Source organism: Lepisma saccharinum, chromosome 1 (assembly GCF_977018435.1).
Source record: "Lepisma saccharinum chromosome 1, izLepSacc3.1, whole genome shotgun sequence".
NCBI classification, from domain to species: Eukaryota; Metazoa; Arthropoda; class Insecta; order Zygentoma; family Lepismatidae; genus Lepisma; species Lepisma saccharinum.
Window position 1 is genome coordinate 12,965,916 of NC_139229.1, and position 7,462 is coordinate 12,973,377.

Genomic DNA, 7,462 nt, shown 5'->3' on the forward strand with positions numbered 1-7,462 from the left:
AGATATCACTTTTGTACACGGACACCGACAGCTTCATTTACAGCATACAAACACCTAACCTCTACGAAGACATAAAAAATCCTTCCATGCTCGAGTATTTCGATACTTCTGCGTATCCTCAACCCAACAGATTTGGAATTCCATCTCGTAACAAAAAAGTCCTAGGTAAACTGAAAGATGAATGTAACGGTGATATTATTGTCGAGTTCGCGGGTTTGCGTTCGAAGATGTATGCCATGAGAACAGAAAGTAGCGTCACGAAGAAAGCAAAAGGTGTGGGCAAAAATACGGTGGAGAACAAACTCACCTTCCACGATTACATCGATTGCCTTTACTCACAATCGACGATACTAAGTATAGAACAAAGAATCCAAAGTGTAGACCATGTGATTACAACAAACGAAGTTAAGAAAATTGCGCTGGATCCGCATGACGATAAAAGATGTATTTTGTCTTGTGGAATCCACACGTTGCCTTGGGGGCACTTTGGTTTAGAAATTAGTAAAAATTGTAGGCAATGCAAATGAAAAAAAAAATGAACTTAAATAACTATAACTAAAATAAAAAAAATAAACTTTAACTGTCTCACATACACAATAAATAACTAGCAAGGACAATGAATCACTTTGGTTTCCGAAAGCAAACAATGGAGACTGTACACCGCACGACAGATCATCAATTTCTACCTTCCATGTTATCTAAACTCAACGGTCTGTTGATCAATCAAATTTCGGAACGCTGCTCTTCTTGCTGGAACAGTGACGATTTCGGATTCGCGACGATCGACATGACGAGGAAACCCAACGACGGAAAATACAGAAACAAAATCAACGACTTTCTAAACGTTGCAACGTTGTGAGAAACGTTTCACAACGTTGCAACGTTTAGAAAGTCGTTGATTTTGTTTCTGTATTTTCCGTCGTTGGGTTTCCTCGTCATGTCGATCGTCGCGAATCCGAAATCGTCACTGTTCCAGCAAGAAGAGCAGCGTTCCGAAATTTGATTGATCAACAGACCGTTGAGTTTAGATAACATGGAAGGTAGAAATTGATGATCTGTCGTGCGGTGTACAGTCTCCATTGTTTGCTTTCGGAAACCAAAGTGATTCATTGTCCTTGCTAGTTATTTATTGTGTATGTGAGACAGTTAAAGTTTATTTTTTTTATTTTAGTTATAGTTATTTAAGTTCATTTTTTTTTTCATTTGCATTGCCTACAATTTTTACTAATTTCTAAACCAAAGTGCCCCCAAGGCAACGTGTGGATTCCACAAGACAAAATACATCTTTTATCGTCATGCGGATCCAGCGCAATTTTCTTAACTTCGTTTGTTGTAATCACATGGTCTACACTTTGGATTCTTTGTTCTATACTTAGTATCGTCGATTGTGAGTAAAGGCAATCGATGTAATCGTGGAAGGTGAGTTTGTTCTCCACCGTATTTTTGCCCACACCTTTTGCTTTCTTCGTGACGCTACTTTCTGTTCTCATGGCATACATCTTCGAACGCAAACCCGCGAACTCGACAATAATATCACCGTTACATTCATCTTTCAGTTTACCTAGGACTTTTTTGTTACGAGATGGAATTCCAAATCTGTTGGGTTGAGGATACGCAGAAGTATCGAAATACTCGAGCATGGAAGGATTTTTTATGTCTTCGTAGAGGTTAGGTGTTTGTATGCTGTAAATGAAGCTGTCGGTGTCCGTGTACAAAAGTGATATCTTATCATTGTAGAAGGGTTTCATCACGTCATAATGAAATTCGAACATGTAAAGTTTCGACAAGTCGAGAACCGTTGCGCCAACGTAAATTGGTTTTCTGAATTTCATCAATTTTATATCTAGATTGAAAAGTGCCAAATTCTCGTTGTAAATTTTTCTCGACTTGAATCTAGGATCGGCTATCCACTTCCGACATTTATTCTTATCGGAAATTAATTTCACGTCTACGTGCTTTCTAACATTCTCCATGGTCTTTCCGTACACCGCATTGTTCATTAATTTAAAGAAGTCCTTGTCTAAATCAGAAGTGGCGGCTGTTCTATGTTGTGTGTTAGTTTCTATGTAAGGTCTTAACCACGTGGAATGTTTAAACTTTAGTATTCTTCTAACATTTACTATCTGAACACCCTTCCCAATCAAAAACTGGAGATTCTTGTAGTGGACGACGTATCTCTGTTTAGGGTCCAATGTTAACAAAAGCTTGTCTTGAACCGAGTCGGGTGGACATTTGATTTCGGGAGTCGGAGGCAAATCCGAAAACGTGTCGTGCAGGTGGTCGGAGAATTGGAGATCTACCTCTGCGAAGAAACCACACTCGCTATCGTCGAAATGAATAATATCTATCGAAGTGGGATCTAACCATTGGAATCCCCCGTAAGGAAGTTTCTGAACCATGGCATGTCCGTAGAGATTATTAACGTCGGCGTAGAAGATGTAATTCGATGCTCGATTTGAATCGTAATCTTCTTTCATGTGTACGTTATTAGCTTTTGCATGTCTCTGTACGCATTGCACCATTCCACCTCGTATCCCTCTTTCGATAAATAGCAACATGTCAACGTCCGATATCAGTTCCAGCTTGACCTTTGTCTGGAATAACATTGCCGACCACGCTAATCCCGGTAGGCTGTAGAAATACGCTGGATCTAATTTATAAATATTCGTTGCCGTTTTCCTGAACGCTTGAAAAACATCCGCGAGTATCGTCACGTCTAATTTTAAGTAGGCATCGTGGTAGTCTCCGAGTGTCCTACATTCTAATTTCTCCCACATGAGTTGCGCGTGTTGGTATTCTTCGTCCGTGATTCCTTTCTCTCTGAGTCTGCTGTAAAATTCTCTTGGAGGTGGGAGAGCGTCGTCGTTAAATTTAGAACCATCACTAACATATTCGTAAGGATAAATCCCTTTACGTCTAACGAGTTCCATGTCTACGTTGGGAAAACTAGCTCTAGTTATTTTGAATTGTTCGTCGGTGAGTTTGTTCGCTAAAGCATCCAGACTTGCAGAGAGAAATCTATACGAATCCAGGAAGCGCATCTCGATTGTATTTTTCGTTCTCGGAATCGACACTTGCTTGCTGAGACTAATGTAGCGTTCTTCATTCTCGGCCAAGACACCTATACGTTTCGGATCGTAGCCAAGATGTCTCACCAGGTGGTGAAAATCATATCCGCTTCCGTTGTGAAAGAATATGGGAATGAATTTAGGTTTCTGGATTTTAAGATTGCATGTGTTGCAAATTCCACCTATGTAGTTTCCGCTGAAATGATCGTGGTGGAATATTTTTTTGTTCTCATCAGTGAAACTTTGATCACATACCGGACACACCTCAGTGGAATTGTAATTTTGAAGTTCATTTTCAGTTAAAGGTGCCATCGGTTTTGATGTAAGCAGTACGCTACCAATTACCTCAACCTCCTCCACCATTTTTTCCAGGAAGTGTTCGATTACATTTGGCCCGCGGTATATATATGCTTCATTTATTTTATCACGTCGCACAACAACATAGCCGAAACTATTAGGTTGATGAAGCTGGTACGGCGTTGTGGAGGAAATTTCAGGATCCGGTTCGCAGTACGAGAGTGGTTTGAGGAACGCCTCGAAATCAGCAACGATGATGGCCGGATGTTCCAACAATGCCTTGTGCATTTTGAATTCTTCGACTTCGTTCGTTTCGGGCATCAACATTCTAGCCGGTCTGTTGTTGCCGCAATAAATTTTATGTTCGACAAGTTTATCGATAGCAATTTGACGACTATGAAGATTTTGATGATCACGTCGGTCACGATCGTCGAACGTGGTTAGGCATCTCGGGCAAACTTCAATGTTGTTTGCATACTTGGTAGTTTGACTTCTGACCAAACGTGATAGAGAACGAATTAGCGTGTAGTGATGAACATCCTCGTTTGAAATTAGAAGAAGATTAATCACACGAGCATCGTCATCGCCGATATCGCTTATCCTGACGGGATGCACGAGATATTTATCTGACGTGAAGGAATATACATTAATAGCGATGCGTTTTCCTGCACGATTTTCAAACTTTGTTATATCCGACAATGTCACCGGGTATTCGATGCCAGACATTACACTTTGAAAGTCGGTGTCGTATTGCTTGTAATTAGAAACCTGTTCTGGATTATTTGACCAATGAACAGGATGCAGTGCAGCCAATATACACCAAAGAAAACACTTGTTATCGCTGTTCTGTATATTTAACACAGCCCTCTTGTGTTGAATGATCGGTGGAAGAGGAACATAGCTGGAAGCGCGAAGAGGCGAGAATCGGTTCACGTAAACGGTTAACGTGTGAGGACTTCCACACAGAGACCATCCCGACCCTTTAGCCTCGAAATCGTCGTGTTTCTTAACCAGCTCGTTGGTAACTTTATAATAGAAGTTGTCCAAATTTTCGACGTCCGCCAAATGAAGAGTCTGGTTTTTTGTACGATGATAAAAAATACTCGTTGTGCCATCGACTTTCTCGTATTCGGAAAACAGAACAACGTATATTTTTATAGAGTTGTTTTCAAGTTTATCTTTCAAAATATTTAGTACAGATGTTTTCGTTTCGTCCAAGAAACTAAGGATGTCACGGCCTGGTTCTGACTTAATTGAAAAATCCTGGAGTTGGTCGTTGAATGCAGATCTAATTGGTTTGCGTTTATTAGATAATTTAATTTGCTTGGAAGTGGAAGCTTCCGTATCTGCATTATCGATTTTCCTTTTCGATGCTTGTCCGGTCGATGGTTTGCAAATTTTCAGGTGTTTACTTAAATTTGTAATGCTAATCATCTTTCCGCATCGAGCACAAGACTTAGAAGGTGACGAACGATTAATTCTCGAACCTGTTTCGCTACATCTTGCCCTGTGTACCGATAAATTGTTCCTTGAGATTAGCTTCCCACAAGTAACACATTCAGTTTTATCATTTTTACGATTAAAACTGGTGGTGGATGCCATTGCTTTCTCCAAAATTACAGAAATCAAAAAGTCTAGTATATAGCAATACAATTTTCAGGTATGTTATTTATATAGAATTTCTTGAGGTGAAATAGAAAACGCACGATCACGTCAAAATTCAATCTGGTCGAAATTACTATGAAAAACCACGTGAAACACCTTTGAACTTGAAATAATAGATGGTATGTAGCTGCAAAGAAAGTTAAATACTTATTTTTTTTACAAAAAAACGAGGAGCGCTGCGACAGGACGTCCATACTCATCGGCTGCTCTCACGAGACTGACTGGTCTGCCGTGTATGCCGTCTTTTATAATAAAAGCGCGGACCGTATTGAAAACACCTGTAATAATTAACCAATCAGAAGACGCCACGTTAGATATGACTCATCACATTACGTCATAACTTGTTGCAATATGTTGTGTAATAGTTTACTCCCTTATAGTTAATACAACGAAGGGCATTAGATATGAGTCATCACAATGTTACGTAATAACTTGTCGCGCAATCGGGCTTCCCCCATGGCGCAGTGGTAGCGTCATTGCCTTGCAATCAAGGGGTCCCGGGTTCGATACCCGGTGGAGGCACAAGTGGTTCGGATTCCACTTTAAACTGTAGGTCCAGTCCCGATTAGCCTTACTGTGCATAAAGTGGACTTAAAACAGAAACTCAAACCAAACCAATTGTCGCGCAATCAGAAGATATGAGTCATCACATTACGTATTTTTTTTAACTAATCAGAAAACACAAAAAAAATGTTACTCAAGCTTTTATTTTTCATAATGTCAAGAGCATCTACCTCTAGCGCAGGTTGCTTGTTGCTGACTTACAGACTGATAAGAGCTTATGCAAGAGCACCCTGCTTGGCGAGCTGTAGAAGCCACAATTACCTAACCTATTTTTTTTTAAAAATATATTTGTAAAATCCATCTAATGTCTGAATTTAAAAAAATATATATATTATATTTGTTAACTGTTTAAGGAAATTTTTTGCAAAATACCCCGACAACGTTTCAGCTACTAGGACCTCATTACCATGAGCCTAATCCTAGTAAGCCACATACACACCTGTTCTTCGTATCGCATATGCTAGTAAGTCAGATGACATCATGGGAGAATCACATTTCCCCCAATGATCCCACCACAACAAACGTCGCACATGCTAGAAGAAACAGGATCAGGATATTTTATGCTAAATTTACGGCTGCCTGTATGCAGTTATAGGCAAATCATTAAAAGAGCGCTCTAATATACAATGATTTCTCCTACCATGTACCCTAACATACAATTTAACATAACAAGTAAAATTTCGATTCGTCTATATATACCCAACAAAACTCAGAAACTGTCATACGCGAGAGCTAATATTTTGCAACAACTATAATTACCCAACACTAGCAACAAGAACAAAAAAAATATATCAATTACTTGTATAATATTAATTAGTAACTTTAGATAATATTAATTATTAGTTTTCAGTTGTAATTAATTTTAAAAAACAATTAATAACATGTTAGGTGATGATAACCAAGTGCAAAAAAGCATTGCATTTCTTTTTTTCTTACACACAAACAAAGCACCACTTAGTTCACAAAACCTCTAACAGATGGCAGATAGTTACATGGTTCTAGTTAGGATGATGATTTTTGGGTTGTTGGATTGGGGTTGAAGAAGACTATTTGTTGTAATGACCACAGTATTGTTTTTTTGTTGTTTTTTTTCTGTTCTCTTACGAAAATTAATATAGGTTTTCATAGACCCTCCAATTCATGACTTAGGAAAAATCTGTTTGGTGATTCATCATGTACACCTATACGTGAGAAAAAGTATGAATAGAACCTATGATCGGAAATCCAAAATAGCGACCGGAAGTGGGTTTATCTTGGAAACGGTAAGACTTAGGAAAAATCTGTTTGCGGATTCATCACGTACACCTATACGTGAGAAAAAGTATGAATAGAACCTATGCTCGGAAATCCAAAATGGCGACCGGAAGTGGGGTTATCTTGGAAACGGTAAGACTTTGGAAAAATCTGTTTGAGGATTCATCACGTACGCCTATACGTGAGAAAAAGTATGAATAGAACCTATGTTCGGAAATCCAAAATGGCGACCGGAAGTGGGGTTATCTTGGAAACGGTAAGACTTAGCAAGAATCTGTTTGCGGATTCATCATGTACGCCTATACGTGAGAAAAAGTGTGAATAGAACCTATGCTCGGAAATCCAAAATGGCGACCGGAAGTGGGGTTATCTTGGAAACGGTAAGACTTAGCAAGAATCTGCTTGCGGATTTATGACGTACGCCTATATGTAAGTAAAATGTGAATAGAACCTATGTTCGGAAATCCAAAATGGCGACCGGAAGTGGGGTTATCTTGGAAACGGTAAGACCTGGGAAAAATTTGTTTGCGGATTCATCACGTACGCCTATATGTGAGTAAAGTATGAATAGAACCTATGTTCGGAAATCCAAAATGGCGACCGGAAGTGAGATT

At 39.2% G+C, this 7,462-nt stretch overlaps 1 non-coding gene across 1 annotated transcript; it reads left to right on the plus strand.

The window, feature by feature from the left end:
- The first annotated feature begins 5,477 nt into the window (after positions 1-5,477).
- On the plus strand, positions 5,478-5,552 carry TRNAA-UGC (transfer RNA alanine (anticodon UGC)). The gene has a single exon. It is a non-coding gene; the product is annotated as a tRNA-Ala (tRNA).
- Positions 5,553-7,462: the final 1,910 nt, after the last annotated feature.